This window comes from Dermacentor silvarum, chromosome 1 (genome assembly GCF_013339745.2).
Source record: "Dermacentor silvarum isolate Dsil-2018 chromosome 1, BIME_Dsil_1.4, whole genome shotgun sequence".
Lineage (NCBI taxonomy): Eukaryota > Metazoa > Arthropoda > Arachnida > Ixodida > Ixodidae > Dermacentor > Dermacentor silvarum.
In genome coordinates this window covers 276,444,235-276,471,513 of record NC_051154.1, presented here as the reverse complement: position 1 = coordinate 276,471,513, position 27,279 = coordinate 276,444,235, and the positions used below count along the sequence as shown (strand labels likewise).

Below are 27,279 nucleotides of genomic sequence, written 5' to 3'. Positions count from 1 at the left end.
TATGCAGACGACATCGCGATTTTCTGCACGGATAAAGCCTGCATTAAAGAGGCAACTGCTGTAGTCTAAAAGTTTTGCGATTCAACTGGAGCCCAGATAAACTGGGATAAAAGTTATGGCTTCTGGCATGGGAGTTGGGAAGACACGCCGGAGACCTTTTCTCGATTGAATTGGTCAAGGTTACCTACACAGTACCTGGGGGTGCCTCTCGGAAGTTACCGTGAGACCAAACGGTACTGGCTCGACAAAGTTTAGAGAGCAAAGGAAAAGGCTGACGGTTGGAGAGGCAAGCAATTGTCAATGTTTTCTAGAGCCACTGTTTGCAAACTTTTTTTAGTTTCCAAGATATGGTATGTTATGAATGTGTTGTGTGCTGCGCGGGTAAGCGTACAAAAAATTCACCGTATTTTCGCCACTTTCATTTGGGCTTCTACCTGGGAGAGAACGAGTCGAACAAATTTGTTTTTCCCGGTCAAGAAAGGTGGGCTTGGTCTGGTTCACTTGTTTTTGCGATAAATTGTGTCACACTTTGTGTTTCTGCGGCATCAAAATGATCTCTTTCTTCGAACACTAATTCAAGTACGGCTGAGTAGACTTCTTCCGGGATTTGTTGTTTCGTCGGCTCAGAACATGCCGGGAACCGTGACTGGGTACCTGCGTGAAGTGGTGCTGGCGTATAGGATGTTGAATGTGCGTTTTTCAAAGCAGTATCTGTCCACCGTTACAAAAAAATTGTACAGATATCTTGTGGACCCGATGCTTCCTGTACCTTTGTACCGTTCGCCACACCGTGGAGCCCCGTACAGGACGTTCTAAAAAGAGTTAAGAAAATGCCAGTACGGCCATCAACTAAGTCTTTCTTTTTCAAATTACATACAAACACACTTCCCGTTAAGACCTGGCTTCATAGCAAGGGTATTTTCATCCCCTGGACCACCGACTGCTTTTTATGTAAAAAACCAGAAACAATAGAACATGTTTTCCTAGATTGCTGGGACCCAATCTTTCACTGGGACGTTCTGCAGAGAACGCTGAAGAAACAGTTACCTCTGGACCTGTATGAAATACGCTTCTTGCCAGTAGATACCTCAGAGGAAGTACCGTATGACCTCATTATGGTCCTGGGCCTCCACGCGATGTGGAAAACTCGCATGAAATTTGAACATGCAGACATCGTTGTGATACCGGTGCGAGAACACTTTATTGAGAGTGTTGTTTACGTGAGAGACGCGTAGAAAGTACTGCCTGATCCACCAAAATGGATGTCTCCACTGGATGAACTGGTGTCACTGAAAAGATTTTAGTGCTGTGCTAGCCAAAGTGTGCCTGGCACGTTTTATCATTGTAACCCTTGAGTTTGTACGTCGAAGACGGCAATAAAGAAAAAAAAACAGTCGTGGCCGAGCGGTTAAGGCGATGGACTAGAAATCCATTGGGATCTCCCCGCACAGGTTCGAATCCTGTCGTCTGCGTAAATACTTTTTTTCACAAGCAACGTGACATAAGTTTACCATTTTTGTAGTGGAAGTCCATTCATGGCACACGTAATTACAGCGCTCGGTAAGTGATGTCTGATAATTTTGAAAGGTTTGGCACAGGTTTAACCGCAACGCAAGTAAGCAAGAGAAAAGGAAGTTGACCTAATTTGTACTGAGTACTTACGAGGCTATGTGCGCAGGTATTAGCGGCAGTCGTGGCCGAGCGGATTCCCCTTCCGGCCGCGAAAGTCTACGGACGTGTCTATCATGAGCTCCGTTGGAGCGGATGTTGCGGCCCACCTTAGCCGCGGTACCAGGAATGAAGTGTCGCAGGATTATGCAGTCATTTTGCCCCCTCTGCCAACTGGGTATGTTGTTCAAAATACTGTGTTTCTACATGCTGATATAAAAGGAAGACCGTATCGTGCAGAAGATTTTCGAGAACCTCTGTTTCAACGTGTCCCGCCCACCGAAGTTCTTGCGCTCGGCGCCTATCAAGTGAACCATGTGTGGGCGGTTACCTGCAAGACCGCTGAAGGCGCGAAGAAGTTTTTGGTTGATGCGGAATTGACGGTGAAGGGCTGGAGATGCATCGTGATTGATCCAAGCCGCCGCGACGTCCGTGTGAAGCTTCTCTGGGAGCGCTACCATGTAGGCGAAGATGTGCGAAACGCGCTGAGCCCCTACGGAACGCTCATGGAAATACGACTGGATAAATGATGAATTGACCGCTACAGCCAGAAGAGCACCATGACACGTACAGTTGTGGTGCGACTGAAGGCCGACGTAACGTTGGACGATTTACCACATCAGCTGCTTGTTGGAGGTGAGCTGCCCTTGTCGTGGTGCCCGGAAGAGCACCAAGGTGTTTGCGCTGCCAGCAAATTGGCCACATCAGAAAGGATTGCCGCGTGCCGCGATACAACGTCTGCAAACGTTTGGCCACACTGTAGAAAACTGCTCGAGGACGTATGCTGCAGCTGCCATGACCACGGTGAGCACGAAGAAATCCGAGCTCACCATGGATGAAGCGGAAGCAGAAGAATGTGTGAGTCCAGCAGCAACTTCAGGAGCTCAAGAGGCAAGCACCAAAGAAAATGAGCCACCGAAAACTGCCGAGGAAATCTTGAAAATCACTGAACATGTGCAAATTCCAGTTGAAGCGAAGGCGAAGATTACGGACTCCAATGTCACCGAGGATGCTACTGACAAAACAAGTGGAAACAGTGAGACAGCGGAAGTCCAGAGGCCTTCCGAAGAGGACTTCATGGATTGCCGCGAAGCAGAAGAAAACAGTGTGGTGGTAAAGAGAGCACGAGACGACACCGGTGAAGATTCAAAGCACACCACTAGCAGTGAACCTCCGACGAAAGCGTCAACCAGTCGCCGGCCGCGGCCCACCGCAAAGCCAAACGTCAAGGAGGGGGAGAAGAGGGCGGCTCAGCCGCCCACTTGACATCACAGCTGACGCACTACGTTTGTACCCGAAAATCGGGGCACACCTTGTTTCGGTGAGCGCATCCTTTTTTAAAGATAAAAATGGCTGTTAGACTTGAGAGAGCAGTTCGTTTCGCCACTCTAAATGTGCGCGGGTTAGCTGCTAGAAGACGTCAGTACCAATTGAGCAGACCATTTGCGGAGCACGATTTAGATGTGATTGCCGTGCAAGAAACTAAAGTAGAGAGGGAGGAGGAAACTGATCGAATGGTTCTGCCTTTTCGGACAACGTATAGTATTTGTGCGTCACATTCCAATGTTTTGTCGGGAGGGTGTGTCATTTTCGTTAAAAAATCGATTGGTGCTGTTGAGAGAAACATAAGAAGCAGTGATAGCAGATGATTCGTAGTATGTGATTTTTCGCTGCTGAATATTGAATGGCGCGTGATTTGCTTGTATGCCCCAAACCGTGAGAATGAAAGGAAAGCTTTCTTTGAAGAAATTTGTGCTTTTTTCTTTATTGTAATAGATATGTGATATTTATGGGTGACTTTAACTGTGTGTGCTCAATGGAGGACCGCTTCAAACGCTTAAATTTCCGCGATCAAAGCGCGCTGCTTTTGAGTGAATTTATTGCAGAGAATGGACTAGAAGATGTGGCCCTCTGCATGTCTAACGGCAGAGTCCAGTTCACGCATTTTCAGGGCCAAACTCACGCGCGTTTAGATAGAGCCTACATTCATCCTACTTGACCTTGTGATGTGCTGTGATGAATACTTGGTTACACCAGTGTCGTTTAGCGACCACTGTTTGGTGATATTCGCACTTGGAAAGAAGGAAAAACGGCAAAGTTCAACTGGCACCTTTGGAAATTAAATCATAGTATCATGAAAGATGAAACGTTTTCTATGAAAGTAAAGGAAGCGTTAACGATGATGCATGAAGATGAAAAAGACGACTGGGAAGAACGGTGGGGAAACTTTCAAACAAAATGTTAAACTAAGTGCTATAGAACGAACGACGAAGCTTAATTTTGAGAAGAAACAAGACCAAAAGAATTTGGCGTCAAAACTGCAGACACTTTTAAACGAAGAGAATGCGAAACCGGGCTCGTTCACCGAAGAAATCAAAAATACGAAAAACAAGCTCGAGTTCGTAGATAAAGAGAAAAACAGAGGTGCTATTATTAGGACAAGAACAGAAAAGCTTTGGATGGGCGAGACACCCACAAAGCGGGCACTAGGCGATGAAAAGCAATATGCACAAAGAAGTTAAGGAAATAATGTACAATGGCACACTGACGAAATAAAAGAGTCAGATAAGGGAAGCGTTTGTTGAACACTATCGCGAACTGCTTGGAAAAAGTTTGTCAATGGCAAGTGGATTTAGTGACGAATTCCTTTCTTTAGTGCCCAAGTTTGACGTTGAAACGCAAGAAAGTTTGGAAGCTCCTATCAGCATACAGGAGATTAAAAAAGCTATTGATGACTTAAGCACTGGAAAGGCGCCTGGTCCAGATGGACTCGGAGCAGAATTCTATAAAATGTTTAAAGATCGCGCACGCGCTGTTTGAAGTTATCGAAGATGGTTGTAAAATGAAAAGACTACCACGGTCGTTCACGGAGGCGCCCACTGTTTTAATCCCCAAAACGGATGACAGCACCAAATTTCAGTCTGTGACGTCGTATCGGCCCATTAGCCTCTTGAACACGGATTCCACAATTTTCATGAAGGTGTTCGCTGGGAGACTGCAGGATGTCATTCAAAACATTGTAGGACCACACCAGACATGTGGCATAAGAGGTCGTAGCATTACGACAAATATATGAAGCGGTCTGCGCTGGATGCATGAAAGAAGACGAAGAGGGTGGCTAGGGGAGAAGTGAGTATGAAGAAGTGAGAATAAATGGCGGACGGCACCACAACAACACCCGTCTCACTGAGATTATGTCTTTCTAGCCGTTCTAGTTAGGAACGCTACATTTTGGCGCAGCCGACAGCTTCTGAAGACCAGACATGTGGGTGACGTTTTTCGTCGACGAGGCGTCATCGGAGTGTGTTGTTTTCACCCGATACCAAGTGCATGGTGAGCCAGCGACGGACCTTGCTCGCGAAGTTAGTTCTACCGGGCTGATGAACGTGGTGCCGCAAGAAGCTGCAAGCAGCCTTGGTGCAAACAGGATCGGTGACAGTGAACCTACAGCTCCAGACACTGAGCGAACTCGTTCTGGAACCCATACGCTGCGGCACCCTCAAAGAGGAAACTCTCGCCGAGAAGGTGAGCCTGGTCTAGACTGTTATAGAAGAACTGCAAAGGCAAACGATGCAACAAAGTGAAATAATGAGAACTTTTGTCCAAACGCTTCATCAAGAGAAATCAGCACGATATATTGTAGAGCCGGATGTTCTTGAAGGAAACTCGCAAAGTGTGCACTACTGGCTGTGGTTTTCCGAGTACGCCTGTGACAAGGATATGTGGCACTCCGACGACACCAAGATTTTGAATATGCGCCGGTATTTGAGCGCTATCGCCAGAAAATGGTATGATGTGCACCTAATGGATCATAAACCAACATGTTGGGAACTGTGGAAAAGCAACTTTTTAGCTGCTTTCCAAGGCAACGCGGTAGAAAGATGGGATGCTGCACTACGGTTCAGATATACATCTGGCTCTCTGCTTGAGTACTGTATTGATCGAGAAGCGTCGCCTATTGTATTCTGAAGAAGCGAAGCTAGCGTCTCGTGCAGTTGTAGCTTCGGTAACGCAAGGGTTGTGTATCGAAATCCGCAGTCAAGTCCAGCTGAAAGGTCCAAGAACATTTGATGACCTTCTGAGCTTTCTACATACCACAGTGTAACAGTTCCATTGAGAAGACAACCAGGCGGTAGAACAGAACAATTTGATTCTCATAGCCTGAGTGAACATCTAGAGCCGTTGCCGTCATCCGAGTGTGAAGAAAGCTTCATAAGCAAACACCTGGGAAGCATCAATCATGACTGTGATGATGGTGAAGGACCAGTTACTGTAGTTCACGACAGACTACTTCCACACAAACTGACTGCCGTGGATCAAAAGCCCGATAAAAAGAGCTACAGTGAGACCGTGTATTTGGTGTCGTCAAGCTTACTGTATGCTCCCATTAAGGTAGATGGCATTGAAGTGAAGGCCCTTGTTGACAGTGGGGCTTCTGTCTCAATCATAAACAAGAGTCGAGTGGACGCCGGTCATTTTCATGCTGGTAGAACGTTGCGTGTCCAAACCTACGATGGGTCAGTGACCATGCATAGCGAATGGATAACCCTGGTTATTGAATTCCAAGGACATTCTATTACCAGTGACGTATTGGCAATTCCCAATGTCGCCTATGATTTTCTTTTGTCCCGCCCAGACATGAAGAAACTTAGGATAAACCTCTATTGGGACGACAAAGTAATGGCCGAAGACCACATAAAAACAGAAGATCCTGGTGAAGAACCTAGCGTATCAACGCTGATTTTCAATAAGGAAGACATCAAGACTAAGTACCCAGAGCTTATATGCATGGGCAGCTATCCTCCAGCGATGAAATCACATGTCGTTCCTTTTGAGCTCGCAGCAAAACAGTAGTTCGTAGAGCCCCCTATAATATGTCCAGAGATAAAAATGTGTGGCTGAAAAAGGAGTTGCAAGAAATGTTGGACGCAGGTATAATCCGGCCTTCTGTATCCGCATTTGCTTCTCCTATAACCATAGCGCCAAAAGAAGACGGAACGTTCCGCCTTTGTACAGACTACCGTGCTCCCAATCGTCAAACGGAATTGATATCTTATCCAATGCCGAGAATCGATGACATCATTGACGAAACTGGTGGTTGCCATTGTTTTTCACGAATAGATCTCTGCAAGGGCTTTTGGCAGATTCCACTAAGTGAAGAGACGAAAAAGTACACTGCGTTCATAACCCCATTTGACTTGTTTGAGTGCAACCGCCTACCATTTGGCTGGAAAAACTCCCCTGCGTGCTTTCAGAAGATTATGAGCGACATTCTGAAACCTTACTTGGGCACATTTGGCAATGTGTACATCGACGACATCATTATTTACTCAAAGACAAAGGAGGAGCACCGTAGCCATCTTTCAAAAGTTCTTCACGCTCTCAGCCTTGCAAACTCAGTCAACTTCAAGAAAAGTGCGTTCTTTCAAGAAAAAGTAGTATTTCTTGGCAGGGTGTTCGATGGACACACTAAAAGCACTAAGCAGGAATCGGTAGAAAGAATTTCCAAGTTGGTAAAGCCTTACGACGTGCACTCCCTACGTGTTTTTCTTGGCCTAGCAGGACACTTCAGGGCGTTTATCAAAGACTATGCCCTGAGAACAAGGTGTCTGACACGTTTAACCCACAAGGACATGCCTTTTCAATGGGACGAGGAGTGCGAAGGTGCCTATTGCGAGCTGGTAAAACTAATATCGTCGGACCCGATCTAGCGAATACCGAATTTTTTTCTGCCTTTCGTGCTGAACACAGACGCATCACACTATGCAACCGGTGCAGTCCTATATCAGAAATCCTCAACACAAGCTGATCAAACGAAACACCACGTTGTGGGGTATTAAAGCTATACTTTGAAGCCTGCTGAAATCAATTACTCCACCACAGAAAAGGAAGCTCCGGCCGTCTTAAAAGCTGTTCAATATTTTCGTACTTACCTGGAAGGTGCAAAATTAAAGCTATTCACTGACCATCAAGCACTGACTCAACTTCTGAGCATGGCACAACCAAGAGGCCGCATTGCCAGATGGGTCAACTATCTGTAACAGTTTGATTTCGTAATCTCGCACCGTCCTGGCCCGCTTCTCACTGATGCTGATGCACTATCTTGATTACTTGTACACGAATCAAGCGAGAATCCAGAAGTAATCAATCATACTAAGCTGTGGGAAGGTACAGAAGATCTCCAGTTCATCAAAGGAAAGTATCATGTACCGCCAACTATGGTTCAAAGGATTCTTCATTTGTACCACGACACTCCTGGATCGGGCGGACATGATGGCTTCTGGTGCACTTATAAGAAATTGCTCATTAGATTCAAATGGCCAGGCATGAAGTACCACATCAGCCTTTACATCCGCACATGCCACCTCTGCCAGGTGAACAATGTTAAATTTAAGCAATCGACAGACGTTATGACAAACCCCGAGTATTCAAGCGTCCCATTCGAAGTAACTCATTTGGACTTCGCGGAGCTCAAGAAGAAGGGGTAAGAAGTCAAACGAACGCAAGCTTTCCTGCTTACCATAGATGAGTGCACAAGGATGATTGTGGCTAAAGCTGGTAAAGAAGACGCAAACAGCGTTATCGATCTCCTCAAGGCTGAATGTTTTAAGCACAAAAAGACGATGGTCTGCGACAACGGGCCGGCTTTCCGGAGTGCGAAGTTATCAAAGTGGGCACAAGAGCACGGAATAACGATCAAGTATTCTTATCCGTACCACTCGGCAGCAAACGGCCTAGCCGAACGAGCCATACGAGACGTCAAACAGTTTCTGAAGATGTATCCAGACTTTGCAGGTGGCTGGAAGTGCTGCCTCGAGGCCGCTGTGAAACATCACAACAGATCGTACACCACTGGTTTAGGCTGCAGTCCTCATTTTGCCACTTCGGGCACAGCGCCAATCCTTCCTGCAGATCGTGAGCTAGGTCTCATAGAAAACCTCTAACTCAATGAAGTCAAGAAAACTGCAAAAGAACAGGAGGTCTACAAGCGCCGCATGAAGAGAAACTTTGATAAGAGATGCAACAGCGAGATACCGGACATACAACCTGGAGACTATGTCCTTATAAGGAAAAGAACTGTACCTTCAAACTCCAAATTTTACGGACCATTTGAAGCGGTTAAGACTGCATCCCAGCATGGAATATTCAAGAAGGTCTGGTGCACTGGAGCGTCCGGTCAAATGGAGTGCGCTTCCATTGGCAACACATTCAAGTATTACACCAGGAGGTGTAATCAAAAGAAGTCCGGAAGAGTGAAGCGGTCTGCGCTGGATGCATGAAAGAAGACGAAGAGGGTGGCTAGGGGAGAAGTGAGGATGAAGAAGTGAGATTAAATGGCGTACGACACCCGTCTCACTGAGATTATGTCTTTTAGATAGCCGTTCTATAGTACTATATATATATATATATATATATATATATATATAATTATATAGTAATAAGTGTTTTAGAGATTTGTGATGACTTTGGAGACCGAATAGCAATGATGCAATTAGATCTACAAAAAGCCTTTGACCGTGTCTCCCATGAAGTGTTGTTCAGCGTGTTAGAGCATGTGCAAGTTGGAAGTGTGCTTCTTGGTGGATTAAAGATGGCATACTCGCAATGCGTAACACGCCTGGTAATTAACGGCGTGCTCAGTGAAGCAATTGAGATACTGAGTTCTACCAGACAAGGATGTCCGGCCTCAGCCTTACTTTTTGCCATGTACCTGGAACCTTTGTTTTATCAATCCAAATGTGCATGGATTTAGATTACAGAACACCGAAGTGAAGATTCTTGCATATGCCGATGGCGTGGCTGTACTCTGTCAAGATAGGGAGAGCGTATGTGAAGTTGTACACACGGTCAAACAATTTTGTGCCATGACAGGTAGCATGATTAATTGGGACAAAACAACTGCATTTTGGTATGACAATTGGGATATGAGACCTGATGTATACGTAAATGTAAGATGGGAGACCAGTCCGCTAAAGTACCTTGGGGTACAACTTCAGGTCTATCGTGACAACAACGAGTACTGGAAGGACGAAGCAGAAACAACCAGACAAAAAACAAACGCCTGGGGAGGGCGTGAGCTCTCTATTTTTGCAGGGGCGTCTGTATGCAACCTGTTTTTGATATCCAAAATAGGGTATGTTTTCCAAGTCCTTTGTATGTCGCGCGTGAATGGGCAGAAATTTCACAGGATTTTTGCCGTGTTTGTGTGGAAATCGACGTGGGAGCGAACAAGTCGCTCAAATTTATTCCTATCGGCCCAAAACGGAGGTTTGGGTTTGTGTCACTTGTTTATTAGACAACTTGTGTCTCGTTTTATTTTTCTCCGCGACCAACGGAACGAATTTTTGCAAAGTGTAATAAAATTAAGACTGTGCTGCCACGTTCCAGAAATTGTTGTGTCGACGAATAACATGTACCAATATGTGTCTGGATATCTGCGTGAAGTAGTACAGTCTTTTAAATTTCTCGAAGTACGTTTTTCACTAGAGTACTTGTCCTCTGTAAAACGGAAAGGAATTTACAAAGACCTTATTGACTGTTTGTTACCAACGCCGCGACACAGATCCTTATTCAATGTCGGACCCGGACAGGACGTGTTAAGAAGGGTTAAAAGGATGAACGTAAAACCGGGAGCAAAAACTTTCTTCTTTAAACTTCACTCTGGGACGCTCCCAGTAAAGCAATGGTTAGCCGAGAAAGGCCTCTACGTCCCATGGACGACGAATTGTCTGTTATGTAAGAAGCCCGAAACTGTAGAACGTGTGTTTATTTACTTCTGGGACGCTGTTTTCCATTGGGACATCCTTCAGCGCACTTTGAAAAAAGATCTACCCATCACGGAGTTATGGCATTCGTTTTCTGTGCGTGGACAATGAAGATGGAGTCCCATACGACATGTTCATGTTAATAGGACTACACAGCATCTGGCAGAGTAGAATGGCGGTCCGTAATGCAGACCCTCACACATGTCCTGTCAGGGAAAACTCCATCGCAAACATGGATTATGTGCGCGAACAGTACAAAGCGCAACCAGAGCCTCCTGACTGGTTACCTCTGTTGGATGAATTGTACAACTTGAAAAAATTTTAATGTGAACACACCGGAGCAAGGCTCGGTCCTCGTGTTCATTTTACCTTTCATGTTTTTGTGTTCCTAAGCCCTGTAAAAAGAAAACAGGTTATAAAGAAAAAAAAGCACTCGTGGCCGAGCGGTTAAGGGGATGGACTAGAAATCCATTGGGGTCTCCCCGCACAGGTTCGAATCCTGTCGACTGCGTAAATACTTTTTTTACAAGCAACGTAACATAAGCTTACCATTTTTGTAGGGGAAGGCCATTCAGGGCACACGCAATTACAGCGCTCTGTAAGTGATGTCCGATAATTTTGAAAGGTTCGGCACACATTTAACCGCAACGCAAGTAAGCAAAAGAAAAGGAAGGTGACCTAATTTGTACTGAGTACTGACGAGGCTATGTGCACAGCTATGAGCGGCAGTCGTGGCCGAGCGGTTAAGGCGATGGACTAGAAATCCATTGGGGTCTCCCCGCACAGGTTCAAATCCTGTCGACTGCGTAAATACTTTTTTTTTGCAAGCAACGTGACATAAGTTTACCATTTTTGTAAGGGAAGGCGATTCAGGGCACACGTAATTACATCGCTCTGTAAGTGATGTCCGATAATTTTGAAAGGTTTGGCACACGCTTAACCCTAACGCAAATAAGCAAAAGAAAAGGAGGTTGACCTAATTTGTACTGAGTACTTACGAGGCTATGTGCACCGCTTTGAGCGGCAGTCGTGGCCGAGCGGTTAAGGCGATGGACTAGAAATCCATTGGGGCCTCCCTGCACAGGTTCAAATCCTGTCGACTGCGTAAATACTTTTTTTACAAGCAACGTAACATAAGTTTACCATTTTTGTAGGGGAAGGCCATTCAGGGCACACGTAATTACAGCGCTCTGTAAGTGATGTCCGATAATTTTGAAAGCTTCGGCACACATTTAACCGCAACGCAAATAAGCAAAAGAAAATGAAGTTGACCTAATTTGTACTGAGTACTGACGAGGCTATGTGCACAGCTATGAGCGGCAGTCGTGGCCGAGCGTCATTCTGCTTCCGGCAGCCGAGCTGAGCGGTCAGCAGAGTCATGGGCTCCAATGGAGCGGCGACAGCGGCCCTAGTTGGCCGCGGAAACAGGGTGAACTGTGAAGACGACACAGGCTATCAGAATATTTTGCCTCCTCTGCCAAAAGAACGCGTGGTGTTGAACACCGTATTTTTTCCCGGTGACGTGCGAGCCAGACCCTACAGAGCTGAGGATTTTCGGGACGCTCTCGGCCCAACAGGACTGCTGCCGGAGGTGCTTGCCCTTGGGGTTTACCAGATCAACCACGTCTGGGCGGTGACCATGAACAACGCCGCCGCCACGAAACGGCTGCTGGACGTGAAGGAGCTCATGGTAAAGGGGCGGCGCTGCATCGTGGTTGATCCCCAAGACCAGCAGGTACGGCTGCGTCTTCATTGGCTTATACATGGTGTGGCTGATGAAGATGTGAGAACGGCGCTGGCGGCCTTTGGAAAGGTCGTTCAGGTGACCCGAGAGCGGTGGCGGGTACAAGAAATCAGCGGCAAGGGGACGACTACCCGCTCCGTGTTGCTCAAGCTCAAGAGCGGCGTGAAGCTGGAAGACCTCCCACACCAAATCAGGGTCGCAGGTGAACTGGCCCTTGTTGTCGTGCCTGGCCGCCCAATGCAGTGTGCTTACGCTGCCATGGCTCTGGTCATGTAAGTCGGGAGTGCAAGGTCCCTCGGTGCTCGCAATGCCGCAGGTTTGGTCACTCGGAAGACCAGTGCATATGCACGTACGCTTCTGCGACCGGGCCGGCCGAGGGTGACGACGCCGCGCAGTTGGTGATGGATGTGGCCGAGGCCGAGGACGTGGCAAAAGGGGCAGGAGACCAGGCAACCCCAAGTGCGGCAGCCTGTTCGCTTGCACCGGCTGTCGAGGCGGTGGCACCAGTGGACAACAAGGCTACCGATGGAGGGGCAGAAGATACAACGCACAGGACTAAGGAAGAAAGCACAAGCAACTCAGCGGATGCATGTGTGCCAATGCAGACAGTGGAAGAACCGTCGGAAAAGAACGACGCAACGGGCAGCAACGTCGGAGCCTCTATCAAACGTCCTCTTGAACAGCCTGCAGGCAGCAACGCAGCGAACCAAGGAAGTAGCGAGGACGGGCCGCCTTCGAAGACATCTGTGGGCAGGCGCAGCAGCTACAAGCCACGTCCCAACATCAATACAGCGGAAAAAAAGACTGACAACAAGCCACCACCGCTCTCCAGTGGCACCGGTCCACCGGGTGGACCTGGGGGCGTCTAGCGGAGAGCTAGACGCTAAAGGTAAGCACCATGCTCCGGGCCCAATCTCATTTCACTAGACAGCCATGGCTACCAACCCGACGCTTAGATTGGCGAGGCTAAACGTTCGAGGTCTGGCCGCCAATCGAAAGCAGAGCCAAGTGTTCAGGCTCCTGGTGGACCATGACCTTGACGTGTTAGCAGTGCAAGAGACAAAAGTGGATGGTGACGAGGAGACACGGAGCATGGTGCAGCAGTTTACGTCGCGGTATTACGCGATAGTGAGCCACGCCATAGGGGCGTCGGCGGGTTGCGTATTGTTTGTCAAGAAATTATCGGGTCTCGCGGTGCAACGTATTTTTTCATGTTCATCCGGCCGGTTAGTTTCGTGCGATTTTGTATTGAGTGGACTTGAATGGCGTGTGGTGTGTATTTATGCGCCAAATGTGTCCGAAGATCGGTCGCTTTTTTTCTCAAAGTTAAATGAGCACATGTCTTCTGATAAGCATATGGTACTGTTAGGTGATTTTAATTGTGTTCTCAATGCCAGAGATAGGTCAAATCGAGGCCTAAAGAGCGATAAAGGTCGGGACATTTTGGCAGAGATAATTACTGAATGGCAATTGGAGGACGTGGCTGACTGCATGATGGGGACGCGAGATGTGCGTTTCACGCACTTTCAGGGAAACAGCCATGCGCGTTTAGATCGCATTTACGTGTCGCTTGCAGCAATACCGATGTGCAACAGTTACAAAGTCTGTCCTATTTCCTTCACTGATCATTGTCTAGTTAAATGTGACATAGGAAGAAAGACAAAAGGTTGCAGATTCTCTTGGGAACTGTGGAAAATGAATTCGAAACTGACCACTGATGAAAGTTTCGTAGCAGAGGTGTTGGAGTGCATCGCAGAAACTCTTCTGAACGGAGAAGGTAAATTTGCAGAACGATGGGAAGAGTTTAAAGAGCGGATTAAAATGAAAGCCATCGATCGTACCGTCACACTAAATTATGAAGCAAAAAAGAAAGAAAAAGAACTAAGAACAACCTTGGAAAAGTTAACAGAACTGGAGTGCCAAGAGCCGGGAGCATTCAAAAGTGATATACGGAATATCAAACAGCAACTTGAACTGCGTGACGAGGAGCGTTATCGCGGCGCGATTGTTCGTGCTAGAGCCGAGTCCTTTGCTGTGGGGGAGACACCCACAAAAAGGGCGCTTGGACTGGAAAAGGCGCACGCACGACGCAATCAGATTGACGTGATCGAAGCGGGCGGTCACGAAGTTACAGGTACCGATAGCATAGCACGTGTGTTCTTTCAGCACTATGAGAATCTATTTGCACATAGGCAGGTAGACCTGGAACGCTTTAAAACGAAGTTTTTAGCACGCATGCCCCAACTGAGTGATGAAACGAAAGCTGCATTAGAAGCACCGATAACTGTTTTTGAAGTGGAACGCGCGATTGATAACTTGAATCCCTTCAAGTCGCCTGGCCCTGATGGGCTTTGCGCTGCGTGGTACAAGCGATTTAAAAAGGAATTGTCAGAAGTGCTCGTAGCAGTTTTCAACGAAGCGTACGAAGGAAAGGTATTACCACCGTCGTTCAGTGAATCCCACACGGTGCTGATTCCGAAGTCAGAGGATGAGGACAAGCAGAATCAAGTAACATCATATAGACCAATAGCACTCACAAATGTGGACTACAAGGTTTTAATGAAAGTTCTAGCTGTCAGACTTCAGACAGTTATTAAAGACATAGTCGGTCCGCACCAAACATGTGGAATTAAGGGTCGCACTATAGCTACGAATGTTCACAAGATACGGTCCGTTCTAGACTGTTGCGATTCCCTGGAAGCTTGTGTGGCCGTACTCCAGTTGGACCTGGAGAAGGCATTTGATTGTGTAGCGCATGTTATTTTGTTTACCATATTAGAACACATTAATGTCGGGTCCATCATCATGGACGGTGTAGCTCTGGCGTATCAGAATTGCTCTACCAGACTAATTATTAACAAGGCATTGGGGGCCCCCATAAAAATCCAGCGTTCCGTTCGCCAGGGCTGCCCCATCAGTCCACTTTTGTTCTGCATTTACATTGAAACGTTATGTCTGTCAATACTTGAAAATAATCCTATTAACGGTTTTCGTTTACATTCGTCAGAGGCGAAATTGCTCGCGTATGCCGATGATGTTGCAGTCTGTTGTATTGATTACGAAAGCATCGAAGAATCTATTAGAGCTGTCAAAATTTTCAGCCACATTACAGGAAGTCGGGTAAAGTGGGAAAGTGCCTGTGATTTTGGCACGGAGTGTGGCCGTCGACGCCGGACATTTTTGCCAACGTCGTGTGGCAGAGGATGCCTGTGAAGTACCTCGGTGTGCCACTTCAGTACTACAAAAATAATAATGACTACTGGCAGCAACAAGCAGACCTCTTACGTGAAAATGCGAATGCTTGGAGGGCTAATTATCTCTCCATGTTTGCGAGGGCTACCGTGTGTAACATGTTTTTTGTAACTAAATTATGGTATGTTATGCAAGTTATGTACTGTTCTAGGGTAAATGTGCAAAAATTGCATAGGGTTTTTGCGATCTTTGTGTGAGGATCTACCTGGGAAAGGTGCAGTCGCACAAATTTGTTCAGGAGAGTAAAGTGTGGGGGGCTTGGACTGGCACATCTCTTTCTCAAACAGTTAGTGAACCGGTTTTTCTTTTTTCGCGAGGTAAGCGACCCATTCCTGCAAACGGTGTGCCAGGCAAGATTAGGGCGACTGTTAAGCGACTATGTTATTAGCACCCATGTTATGTCGGGTACGGTGCAGGGTTACTTTCGGGAAGTAGTGTCAAGTGTGCGATTTCTGTGCGTTCGGTTTTCCAATGATTATTTGTATTCTGTTACAAAGAGGAAATTGTATAAAGACATATGTGACATAGTGTTGCCAATTCCCTTGTACAGAGTCATATAGAGTGCAGGCCAGGGTCAGAATGTCCTGAAAAGAGTTAAAAAAATGCAAGTAGCGCCAAGTGTGAAATCATTCTTTTTCAAACTGCATACCGGGACTCTACCAGTGAGAACTTTCCTGGAGGAGCGTGGGTTTTATATGCCCTGGGGTTCTCACTGTTTTATTTGCAAACAACCGGAAACCCTCGATCACGTTTTTCTTCACTGTTGGGAGGGGGTCTTTTTTTGGTATGTGTTGCAGCGGACAATGAAAAAAGAATTCCCGCTAGGATACGCACGGCATCAGGTACCTTGCAATAGACAACGAAGAAGGAGTACCTTTTGATCTGATTATGTTGACTGGCCTGCACAGTATATGGCGCTCACGAATGGCTGGCTTCTACAGTGAACCAGATAGAAGACCGGCAAGGCTGTACTTTCGAGAGAGCATGGCTCGTTTAATAGAAGTAGAAAAAACAAAAGAATGTGTTTCCGCCTGGATTGCCAGCGCGGAACCCTTGGTTACACTAAAAGAATTTTAAATGACATCGCCAGTCACCACGTGACTGACGGCATTATGTGCATTACAATAACAACCTTATGGTAACCTTGTTTTGACGTCTCATTTGTGATGTGTGCTACGTGTTGTGTTGTTGAAAAACCGGCAATAAAGAAAAAAAAAGTCGTGGCCGAGCGGTTAAGGCGATGGACTTGAAATCCATTGGGGTCTCCCCGCACAGGTTCAAATCCTGTCGACTGCGTAAATACTTTTTTTACAAGCAACGTAACATAAGTTTACCATTTTTGTAGGGGAAGGCCATTCAGGGCACATGTAATTACAGCGCTCTCGGAACTCTGTCCGTTAAACCGTGGTTAGAGCAGAAGGGTATTTTTGTGCCTTGGACGATAAATTGCTTACTGTGCAAAAAGCCGGAAACTATCGACCATATTTTCCTTGATTGTGAAGATTCCACCTTCTTATGGGACATACTGCAGCGCACCTTGAAAAAAGATTTGCCGCTTACCCCATATGGCATCCGCTTCCTCCCAACCGCAAACGATAAAGGAGTGCCGTATGACATGTTTATGGCGCTATGTCTTCATAGCATATGGAAAACAAGAATGACAGTTCACCATGCCGACTTAAACCCCCAGCCTGCCAGAGAATATTTCAATGAAGGCATCGCCTTTATTCGTGAGATATTTAAAGCGCAGAATGATCCACCAGAATGGATGCCGGTATTAGATGCTCTTGTTAACCTGAAGCGGTTTTAATTACCCACGCTTGCCGAAAGCAGGCAAGCGTTTTTAATTACAGAATGTAGCATGTATTAGTGATTTTTTTTGTTTTGTATCATTCCTGGGAAAGGAAATAAAGAAGAAAAAAAAGCAGTCGTGGCCTAGCGGTTAACGCGATGGACTAGAAATCCATTGGGGTCTCCCCGCACAGGTTCAAATCCTGTCGACTGCGTAAATACTTTTTTTACAAGCAACGTAACATAAGTTTACCATTTTTGTTGGGGAAGGCCATTCAGGGCACACGTAATTACAGCGCTCTGTAAGTGATGTCCGATAATTTTGAAAGGTTCGGCACAGGTTTAACCGCAACGCAAGTAAGCAAAAGAAAAGGGAGTTGACCTAATTTGTACTGAGTACTGACGAGGCTATGTGCACAGCTATGAGCGGCAGTCGTGGCCGAGCTCCACTTCCGGGCACCGTAGTGAACGGACGTGTGTGTCATGTGCTCCCAAGGAGCGGTGGTTGCGGCTACGAACAGCCGCGGTAACAGGATGGACGGAACGGATGCCGAAGGATGTCAAGTTATTTTGCCTACACTGCCTTCAGGTCGTAGTGTTCTCAAAACTTTATTTTTGCATGCGGATGTTCGTGCAAGACCCTACTGAGTCGAAAATTTTCGGGATACGTTGGCGCGTCTGGAATTGCTCCCCGACGTGATAGCGTTGGGGGCTTATCATATGAGCCACGTTTGGACGGGGACCTTCAAGAGCACAGAAGGCATGAAGAAAGCTTTGGCTTGTGGCGAAATGGAAATGAAGGGCCAACGATGTTTGGTTATCGACCCGGCGAACCAGGACGTGCGTCTCAAGCTTCATTGGCTTCTCTTTAACGTTGCTGACGAAGACGTGCGTGTAGCGCTTGCTCCGTACGGGAAAGTGACCGACGTCACTAAGGAAAAGTGGAGGGTTCAAGGAATCCAGGACAAGGGGTCGACGACGCGCGTCGTGCGCCTCAAGCTCCCTAATGGCATTAAGGTGGACGACCTTCCACATCAGCTGCGCGTCGCCGGTGACATGGCCCTTCTTGTCGCGCCTGGAAGAGCGCCACTATGCCTGCGGTGCCACAGCAAGGGCCATATCCGACGTGAGTGCCGAGTTCCTCGCTGCACGCACTGCCGGCGTTTTGGACACGAAGAAAGTGAGTGCGTGAAGACGTACGCAAGTGTCGCAAGGCCGGTTGGAGGAGATGACACAGCAGAACTCGTCATGGACGAGGCCGACGCTGAGGAAGCCGCAAGCGAAGCAACGCCGAAGGTTGAGGGGCATGAGGCGGAAACGTCAGCCCCGCCCGACAAGCTGCAAGATACAAGAACCAACGACGAAAGCCCAAAAGTGACCGACACAGTAGGTGACGCCACGGGCGCCGTCAAAGTGCATGACGTCCCAGCGCAGTCACCGTCAAGCGATGAGCCGACAGTCATGGACGTAAGCGAGGCAGCAAGCGGCGCCACTGTCAGCAAGCGTGGCCACGATGCGACGTTGGACGATAATGAAGCCCTGACTGCAGGGAACTCTGACGGGCCGCCGCCAAAGGCGGCCATCACCCGGCGGTCACTGATCAAACCGCGGCCGAATATACCACCGGACCGTAAGGCGGCAGGCACGCCGCCGACGTAGCCGCGAGCGCGTGTGCCTCGCGGTATCTCTTCTAGCCATCTGAAAGACCCAGCCAAACCCAAAAGACGATGGAGAACAACGATAAGGACACGAGCTGCGCCTTCCGAAGACTGCCCAGGCAGCTACGGGAGGTTCGTGCAAGAGGCCAAGGCAGCACCGACCCCAGACGCATGAGGTGGGTGCCTTGCGGTTCGTTTGTTCTTCACAAACTACGATGATGGCCCAAAACACTGCACTTCGTCTTGCTACCCTAAATGTTCGCGGTCTTTGTGCCAGAAAGCGGCAATACCAGCTTAGCCGGCTTTTCTCGGAAACAGATATTGATATAGCGGCGGTGCAGGAAACTAAGATAGAAAGTGAAGAACAGACGGATCGCATGGTGCTGCAGTTCCGCAATAGATACAATGTTTGTGTATCACATGCTGTTGGAACCTCCGCGGGGTGCGCTATTTTCATCAGAAATAATCTGGGAGTCATAGAAGAGAATGTTTTTTCCTGTCAAAGTGGGAGACTGCTTTTTGTGGATTTTTTCTTTTCGGGCGGAGGATGGCGTGGGATATGTGCGTACGCCCCCAACATAGAAAGTGAGCGGTGGTCCTTTTTTGAAAGGGTAGGCCAGTATTTACAGTGTGACAGGAAAGTCGTGTTGCTCGGAGATTTCAATTGCGTATGTTTTGCTGCTGATCGAGTGAAACAGCTTCCAGTGCGCGACAAAAGTGCTGTACTTTTAAATTCACTCGTGCAAGATTCCAACCTAGAAGACGTTGGTCATGTCTTGCCCAGTGCTGGTGTGCCCGTATTCACACATTTTCAGGGGCATAGTCACGCTAGGCTAGACAGAGTGTGCGTTGCACTGGATCTTGTTCCCATGTGTGGCAGTTATAGTGTGAAACATGTGGCGTTCAGCGATCACAGCCTTGTAACGCTCACTATAGGTACTAAACCAAGCAAGTCGAGATTTAACTGGAAGACGTGGAAGTTTAACGATAGGCTGCTGTTGAACGAATCGTTTTGTGAAGGCGTGAAAGAAAAGTTAGACAGATTGATTGAGGCCGAAGAAGGTAACATGCTAGAATTATGGGAGATTTTTAAACAAGAAGTTAAGATCAGCGCTATAGAAGGAGCCACTACGGAAACTTTTAACAAAAGAAAAAGAGAAAAAGAAATACAACTGGAGCTTGACTTCTTGTACACTGTAGAAAGCGACAGACCTGGGAGCCGAACAAAAGAAATAAAAGAATTGAAGAGCCAGCTTGGAGCTTATCGATGAAAATAAGTTCAAAGGAGCAGTTGTAAGAGCACGAGCGGAAAGGGTCTGGCTAGGCGAGAAATCGACAAAACGAGCCTTATCGGACGAAAAGGCGTACGCGAGGCGGAATGAAATCAGAATGATTCGACACGGGAACGAAATCACGGACCAACCTGAGAAAATCGAACAAGCGTTTCTTAATCATTACTGTGAATTATTCGGGAGTGCTAAGGACGTCACAGAAGGATTCAAAACGGACTTCCTGTCAAACATGCCACCGCTAGAAGACGATATTCGGGAGCGTCTGGAATGGCCTCTGAGCATCGCCGAAATCGAAGGAGCCATAGATGATTTAGTTGTAGGCAAGTCCCCAGGACCTGATGGACTCGGAGCGGCTTTTTATAAGACCTTCAAAAGTGAGGCCAGCCAGGTCCTGTTACGATTGTTTAAGGAGGTCTACACCCGAAAGCTGGTTCCTCCATCTTTTCGGACTTCTCACGTGGTACTGATACCAAAAACAGACGACCCAGATAAATTGTTAGCTGTCGACGCTTATCGCCCGATATCACTGATGAACGTTGACTATAAGATACTTACCAGAGTGCTCGGAAAGCGATTACAAGGAGTAGTGACACGCATCGTAGGGCCGCACCAAACATGCGGCATTACAGGACGGTCAATCTATAGAAACATTCACATTGCCAGCTGCGTCGGAAAACTCATGGAGCGCATGATCCTCATGCGTCTCGAATGGTATCTTGAACACCACAATATTTACCCCGACTCTATGGCGGGATTTCGACGAGGCCGTTCATCGATTGACAATGTCATCGATCTAGTGTCATCTGTTGAGCAGCAAAAGTCTTCGAAACGCTTATCAGTAGCACTCTTTCTTGACGTGAAAGGCGCCTACGACAACGTTTCCCATCAAGCCATCCTAGACGCACTTTTGACATTGGAACTAGGAGGGCGAGTATTTCGATGGATCCAAAGCTACTTGACACAAAGGTCCTTGTATGTACGCACAGAAGATGGTCCGACTACTGACCACTACACATGCCGTGGCGTTCCTCAAGGCGGTGTTCTAAGCCCTATTCTTTTTAACCTCACACTTCTTGGGCTGGCCGATTCCCTTCCGGAAACAGTGAGTGTTTCGATCTACGCCGACGACATCTGCATCTGGGCATCAGCGGTGACTCGCCCGCAGGTTCGGGCAAGGTTACAGAAGGCAGCAACGCAGGCAACTGGCTATCTTTGCACACAAGGCCTAACCATCTCGACAGAAAAATGTGCGTTAGTCGCTTTTACGCGAAAAGCGATGTCTGGTTATCCAGTGTGCATCAATGGCCAGCGTATCTCCTACAAGAGAAATCATCGGTTTTTGGGTGTCTTTGTTGACCGAGACCTCTCCTGGAGCCCTCAGGTTGCCCACTTGAAGAAGAAGCTCACATCTATGGTTCACGTTTTCAAATTCATCGCCGGTAAAGCGTGGGGATCATCAGTGAGCTCTATGCTACAGTTGTACCGAGCGCTTTTTATCGGCTTCCTACGCTATAGCTCTCCCGTGCTTGCTAAAACATGCAGATCAAATCTTCGAGCCCTTCAGAGCGTGCAAGCACAGGCATTACGTGTTTGCCTCGGCCTTCCGCGGAGCGCCTCAACAGCAGGAACAGTTATCACGGCTCAAGACCATCCGATCACGACTTACATGACCATCGACACGCTTAGGGCCCATATTCGCCACGTTTCACGGGTGCAATCAAGCTCTCTTGCCTCCCTGCCAGAACGACGACCACAGGCGTCATTTTCCAACGTGGTCAACATTCATAGTGCCTCCCTACCATCGGGGTTCACACCCTCGACACGTTCACCATCAGCGTTGTGGTGTTTAAAACAACCTGAAGTGCGCCTTTACGTTCCAGGAATAAGAAAAAAGACGGACATGCCCACTTTGGCCTTGAAGCAAGCAGCTCTCGATTGCTTGCACTCTTTCTACTCTGACCGAATCCACATATATACGGATGGCTCTTCCACTCAGACCAGCTCCACCGGCGCAGTGGTTATACCATCACGATCAATGAGCATCACATACAAGACTTCTCACGTGACATCATCGACCGCTTCGGAGCTTGTTGCCCTCCGAGGTGCCATTGATTATATTAACAACCAACCGGCTAATCGGTGGGTAATATTATGCGATTCAAAGGCGGCCCTACAATGTCTTTTGTCAGCTCTCCGTCGCGGGTCCTGCGAACAACTCGTCTCGGAGATACGAGAAATGCACCACCATACGATCGCAAAAGGACACGACGTCGTGTTTCAGTGGCTGCCGAGTCATTGCGGCATCACCGGCAACGACATCGCCGACGAAGCTGCTAGGAAAGCACACGAAGGAACAAATATTGTTTCTGTACCTTTGTCGAGGACTGACGCAGCCCAACATCTAAGCAAGCTAGCGCAAACTATGACATTGGAGAAGTGGCATACAACTGAATTCGCCCAACATTGGTTGCATTCTCTCGACCCATCTATGCAGCTGCGGCTGTTGCCTGGATTTCCGCGAAATGAGGAGACAATGCTGTGCCGCTTACGCTTGGGTGTTGCATTCACCAATGCTTACACGTGTTTGATTGGAATGGCTGATAGCGCCGAGTGTAATGCCTGTGGTGTCGATGAGACTATAGAACACCTACTATGCTACTGTCCATCTTTTCAAAGCGAAAGACATAACCTCTGCAACGTTCTCAATAGGCTAGATAGAAGACCGTTCACTTTGAGCAAGATCTTGGGACCATGGCCTCGAATATCACAGCTGCAAAAGGCCACAAAAGCGCTGCTGCGATTTTTAAAAACGACAGGACTGAGTGACCGTCTATGACCCGGACTGAGTGATAATCAGTGATAGAACAGAGATCTGTTGCTACGTCGGCGATATCAAGAGTGAACTTTCTATTCTTCTCTTAATCTCTCTCTCCCCTTTTTCCTTCCCCCAGTGTAGGGTAGCCAACCGGGCTCAGTCCTGGTTAACCTCCCTGCCTTTCATTAAATCATTTTCTCTCTCTCTTCACATTGCCAGAAGCATTTTGAATACTGCGACGACCTAGGTGAACACGGAGCCATGTTACAGTTGGACATGCAGAAGGCTTTCGACCGTGTGGCCCATAAAATTCTGTTCTGTATTCTAGAACATGTAAATGTAGGTGAATTAATCTTGGATGGGGTAAAGATGTGCTATCAAGACTGTACCGCCAACCTCATAATAAACAAAAAGGTTACCAAAATCTTTAGGGTGCGATCATCCGTGCGCCAGAGGTGTGGTTTGTCCCCTCTTTTATTTGCAATATACATAGAGCCGCTTTGTAGGAAGACCAACAATGACAATAGAATATTGGGTTTCAGAGTACAGTCCGCAGAAGTGAAAGTGCTCGCATATGCGGACGACATTGCGTTGTTTTGTCGGGACAAAGAAAGTGTTGAAATCGCGATCGCGGAAGTGTTATCATACTGCAGAACGACAGGCAGTGCTATCAACTTTGATAAATGCCTAGGGGTATGGATCGGGAACTGGGTAAACCCTCCAAGTACGTTTGTAAATATCCAGTGGACCGTCACGCCGGCAAAGTATCTTGGGGTGCCGCTTGAGCACTACCGTGACGCAGTGGATTACTGGAATGCTGAAACAGAAAGAGTTAGAGAGTGTACACTTAAATGAGGGGGGGGGGGGCGCAATTTCTCAATGTTTGCTCGCGCGACGGTCTGCAACCTCTTTGCCGTTGCTAAAATCTTTTACATGCTTCAAGCATTGTGCATGTCAAGGGCCAACATACAGCGATTACACAGAGTCCTCGCGGTGTTTGTATGGGGTTCAAGCTGGGAGCGCACCAGTCGCGCCAATCTGTTTCGTTCCGTTAAAATGGAGGACTAGGTCTTGCACATTTGTTCATAAGGCAGATTGTGTCCAGGTTTGTTTACTTACGGGACCAAAAGGACCCGTTTTTGTTAACTATGTTTCAAGTAAGGCTGAGCGAAGCTATAGCAGAATTCATCGTTTCGTCTCGCCGGTGCAGTCAATGTAGATTGCGCGGTTTTCTAAAGGAAGTCGTCTGGGCTTTCCAGCTTTTGAAGGTTTGGTTTTCTATGGAATACCTAAGTCGGGTACCACGAAAGCGCTTATATAAGGACTTGATAGAGGCAATGTTGCCGGTACCATTGTATCGCTCGATGTTCCGCATTGGACCGGAAAAGAACGTGCTAAAGAGAGTAAAACGAATGCCAGTACGTCCATCCGGCGAAGTCCTTCGTTTTTCAGCTCCACACCAATACTTTACCTGTTAAACCATGGCTTGAGGAGAAATGACTTTTTGTGCCTTGGAGCGTCAACTGTTTAATATGCGGGAAACCCGAAACAGTTGAACACATCTTTCTCGACTGTTGGGATGCGGTATTCCACTGGATGTCTTACAGAGAACCTTAAAGAAGGACTTACCGATTACGCCATACGGGATTCGTTTCTTGCCTACTCTAAATGAAGACACTGTGCCATATGACATGTTCATGCTGTTGTCCTTGCATAGTTTATGAAAATGTAGAATGGCCGTGAGACATGCCGAACCAAACCTCCGGCCTGTTAGAGAGTACTTCATCGAAAGCATTTGTTATATTAAAGAATTGTACAGTTTGCAAAAAGAACAACCAACATGGCTCAGTGTGATGACTGAGCTTGCGAACCTCAAGAGTTTTTAGCCCCCGTGTCAGCCAACCAATGGCAAACAATATTATCGTGACCCTCATGTATTGTTAAAATTTCTTGTGTTGTATGTTGCCAAGTCGGTAATAAAGAAAAAAAAAGCAGTCGTGGCCGAGCGGTTAAGGCGATGGACTAGAAATCCATTGGGGTCTCCCCGCACAGGTTCAAATCTTGTCGACTGCGTAAATACTGGTTTTTTACAAGTAACGTGACATAAGTTTACCATTTTTGTAGGGGAAGGCCATTCAGGGCACACGTAATTACAGCGCTCTGTAAGTGATGTCTGATAATTTTGAAAGGTTTGGCACACGTTTAACCGCAACGCAAGTAAGCAAAAGAACAGGAAGTTGACCTAATTTGTACAGAGTACTTACGAGGCTATGTGCACAGCTATGAGCGGCACTCATAGAGAAACATACTACGTAAAGAGTGGCCACAAGGGCCGTTTCGCGGCCGAGCAATTGAGGGTCTGACCACCCGCCAGATGGCGTAGCGACAAGCGCTTCCACTTCGCTTTAAAGATAGACAGGTTATCATGCCTAAAGCGGGCTGCATCGCCGCGTCATATATTTCTATATGACGTCCCCTCTGTGGTGTCCCGTCTCCATAGAAACGTTGATGCTGCGCCGGCTGCTGCGGTCATGTGCCGCTGGATACGCCCACCTCGCCGCGCTTTCAACACGGCGGTTCGCTGCTGCGTTAAGTTGCATCCTTTTGTCTGCACTAAGAATTTGCCGTTGTTTGCGTTCACCATTGTTAAAGAGATGTGAATTGATGCTGATGGAGTGTATTTTTGCGTGCGTAGCATACAATATATGCTTCGGCGCCCACCGAGGCTGGTTCGTAAGCGTGGGCGGTACATAACGCGTTGCTGTCATTGCTAAACCATTCTTGTTGTTCTGCCTGCTCCTTACCTGCAATTTTAAGGATATGTACTGAAATTAGTTGTGTCCAATAGGATCTTAGCAGTACGCTTGTAAACAAGGAAAAATAAAGCATTTTTACTGTGTCACTACTGCTTCCTGTTATGTGTAATTCAGAAGAACGGCAAAAAATTGAGAACAAAAACAACAACAAAATCTCTGACCGCATGATTTTGCGCTGTTCGCATGAGCAAATTCCATTTTGCATGGTACATCGACAACCTTGGTTGTTTTTGTTTAGTAAAAAGATTGCGATCTGCTAGTTTTCGGCCTGTTTATGCCAAAATCACAACACCGGAGCTACACTAAAGACAACCTAGTTGAACACTTAAACAGCTAGGTAAATCATATTGAAAAGCGCTGCTGAAAAAGCACGTGACATAAGTTTACCATTTTTATAGGGGAAGGCCATTCAGGGCACACGTAATTACAGCGCTCTGTAAGTGATGTGCGATAATTTTGAAAGGTTCGGCACACGTTTAACCGCAACGCAAGTAAGCAAAAGAAAAGGAAGTTGACCTAATTTGTACTGAGTACTGACGAGGCTATATGCACAGCTATGAGCGGCAGTCGTGGCCGAGCGGTTAAGGCGATGGACTAGAAATCTATTGGGGTCTCCCCGCACAGGTTCAAATCCTGTCGACTGCGTGAATACTCGTTTTTTACAAGGAGCGTGACCTAAGATTACAATTTTTGTAGGGGAAGGCCATTCAGGGCACACGTTTAACCGCACTGCAAGTAAGCAAAAGAAAAGGAAGTTGACCTAATTTGTACTGAGTACTTACGAGGCTATGTGCACAGCTATGAGCGGCAGTCGTGGCCGAGCGGTTAAGGCGATGGACTAGAAATCCATTGGGGTCTCCCCGCACAGGTTCAAATCCTGTCGACTGCGTAAATACTTTTTTTTACAAGCAACGTGACATAAGTTTACCATTTTTGTAGATGAAGGCGATTCAGGGCACACGAAATTACAGCGCTCTGTAAGTGATGTCCGATAATTTTGAAAGGTTTGGCACACGCTTAACCGCAACGCAAATAAGCAAAAGAAAAGGAGGTTGACCTAATTTGTACTGAGTACTTACGAGGCTATGTGCACAGCTATGCGCGGCAGTCGTGGCCGAGCGATTCCACTTCCGGCCACCGTAGTGAACGGACGTGGGTGACATGTGCTCCGTTAACAACGGGGCGGCTTCAGCGGCCCAACAGGGCCGCGGTACCAGGACAACTGTCAAGGATTCCACGGAATATCAAGTACTTCTGCCACAATTACCTACTGGGCGAGTTGTTTCCAATACTTTGTTTTTACATGCCGATGTGAGTGCAAGGCCGTGTCGTGTGGAACACTTCAGGGACATGCTGGAAATCTTGAAGGTGCTCTCTGACGTAGTTGCGTTAGGGGCTTATAAAATGAGTCACGTGTGGGCCGTGACTTTCAAGAATGCTGATGCGGTGAAAGAAATGCTATGAGAAAAAGAAGTCAA

General features: G+C 47.3%; 9 non-coding genes across 9 annotated transcripts; all 9 read left to right on the top strand.

The window, feature by feature from the left end:
• Positions 1 to 1,390: 1,390 nt before the first annotated feature.
• On the top strand, positions 1,391 to 1,472 carry Trnas-aga (transfer RNA serine (anticodon AGA)). Its single transcript has one exon. It is a non-coding gene; the product is annotated as a tRNA-Ser (tRNA).
• A 9,390-nt stretch (positions 1,473 to 10,862) lies between these two features.
• Trnas-aga (transfer RNA serine (anticodon AGA)) lies at positions 10,863 to 10,944 on the top strand. The gene has a single exon. It is a non-coding gene; the product is annotated as a tRNA-Ser (tRNA).
• Positions 10,945 to 11,158: 214 nt separating this feature from the next.
• Trnas-aga (transfer RNA serine (anticodon AGA)) lies at positions 11,159 to 11,240 on the top strand. The gene has a single exon. It is a non-coding gene; the product is annotated as a tRNA-Ser (tRNA).
• A 216-nt stretch (positions 11,241 to 11,456) lies between these two features.
• Positions 11,457 to 11,538, top strand: Trnas-aga (transfer RNA serine (anticodon AGA)). The gene has a single exon. It is a non-coding gene; the product is annotated as a tRNA-Ser (tRNA).
• A 5,105-nt stretch (positions 11,539 to 16,643) lies between these two features.
• Positions 16,644 to 16,725, top strand: Trnas-uga (transfer RNA serine (anticodon UGA)). Its single transcript has one exon. It is a non-coding gene; the product is annotated as a tRNA-Ser (tRNA).
• Positions 16,726 to 17,353: 628 nt separating this feature from the next.
• Trnas-aga (transfer RNA serine (anticodon AGA)) lies at positions 17,354 to 17,435 on the top strand. Its single transcript has one exon. It is a non-coding gene; the product is annotated as a tRNA-Ser (tRNA).
• Positions 17,436 to 24,976: 7,541 nt separating this feature from the next.
• Positions 24,977 to 25,058, top strand: Trnas-aga (transfer RNA serine (anticodon AGA)). Its single transcript has one exon. It is a non-coding gene; the product is annotated as a tRNA-Ser (tRNA).
• Positions 25,059 to 26,364: 1,306 nt separating this feature from the next.
• Trnas-aga (transfer RNA serine (anticodon AGA)) lies at positions 26,365 to 26,446 on the top strand. The gene has a single exon. It is a non-coding gene; the product is annotated as a tRNA-Ser (tRNA).
• A 162-nt stretch (positions 26,447 to 26,608) lies between these two features.
• On the top strand, positions 26,609 to 26,690 carry Trnas-aga (transfer RNA serine (anticodon AGA)). Its single transcript has one exon. It is a non-coding gene; the product is annotated as a tRNA-Ser (tRNA).
• The last annotated feature ends 589 nt before the right edge of the window (positions 26,691 to 27,279 follow it).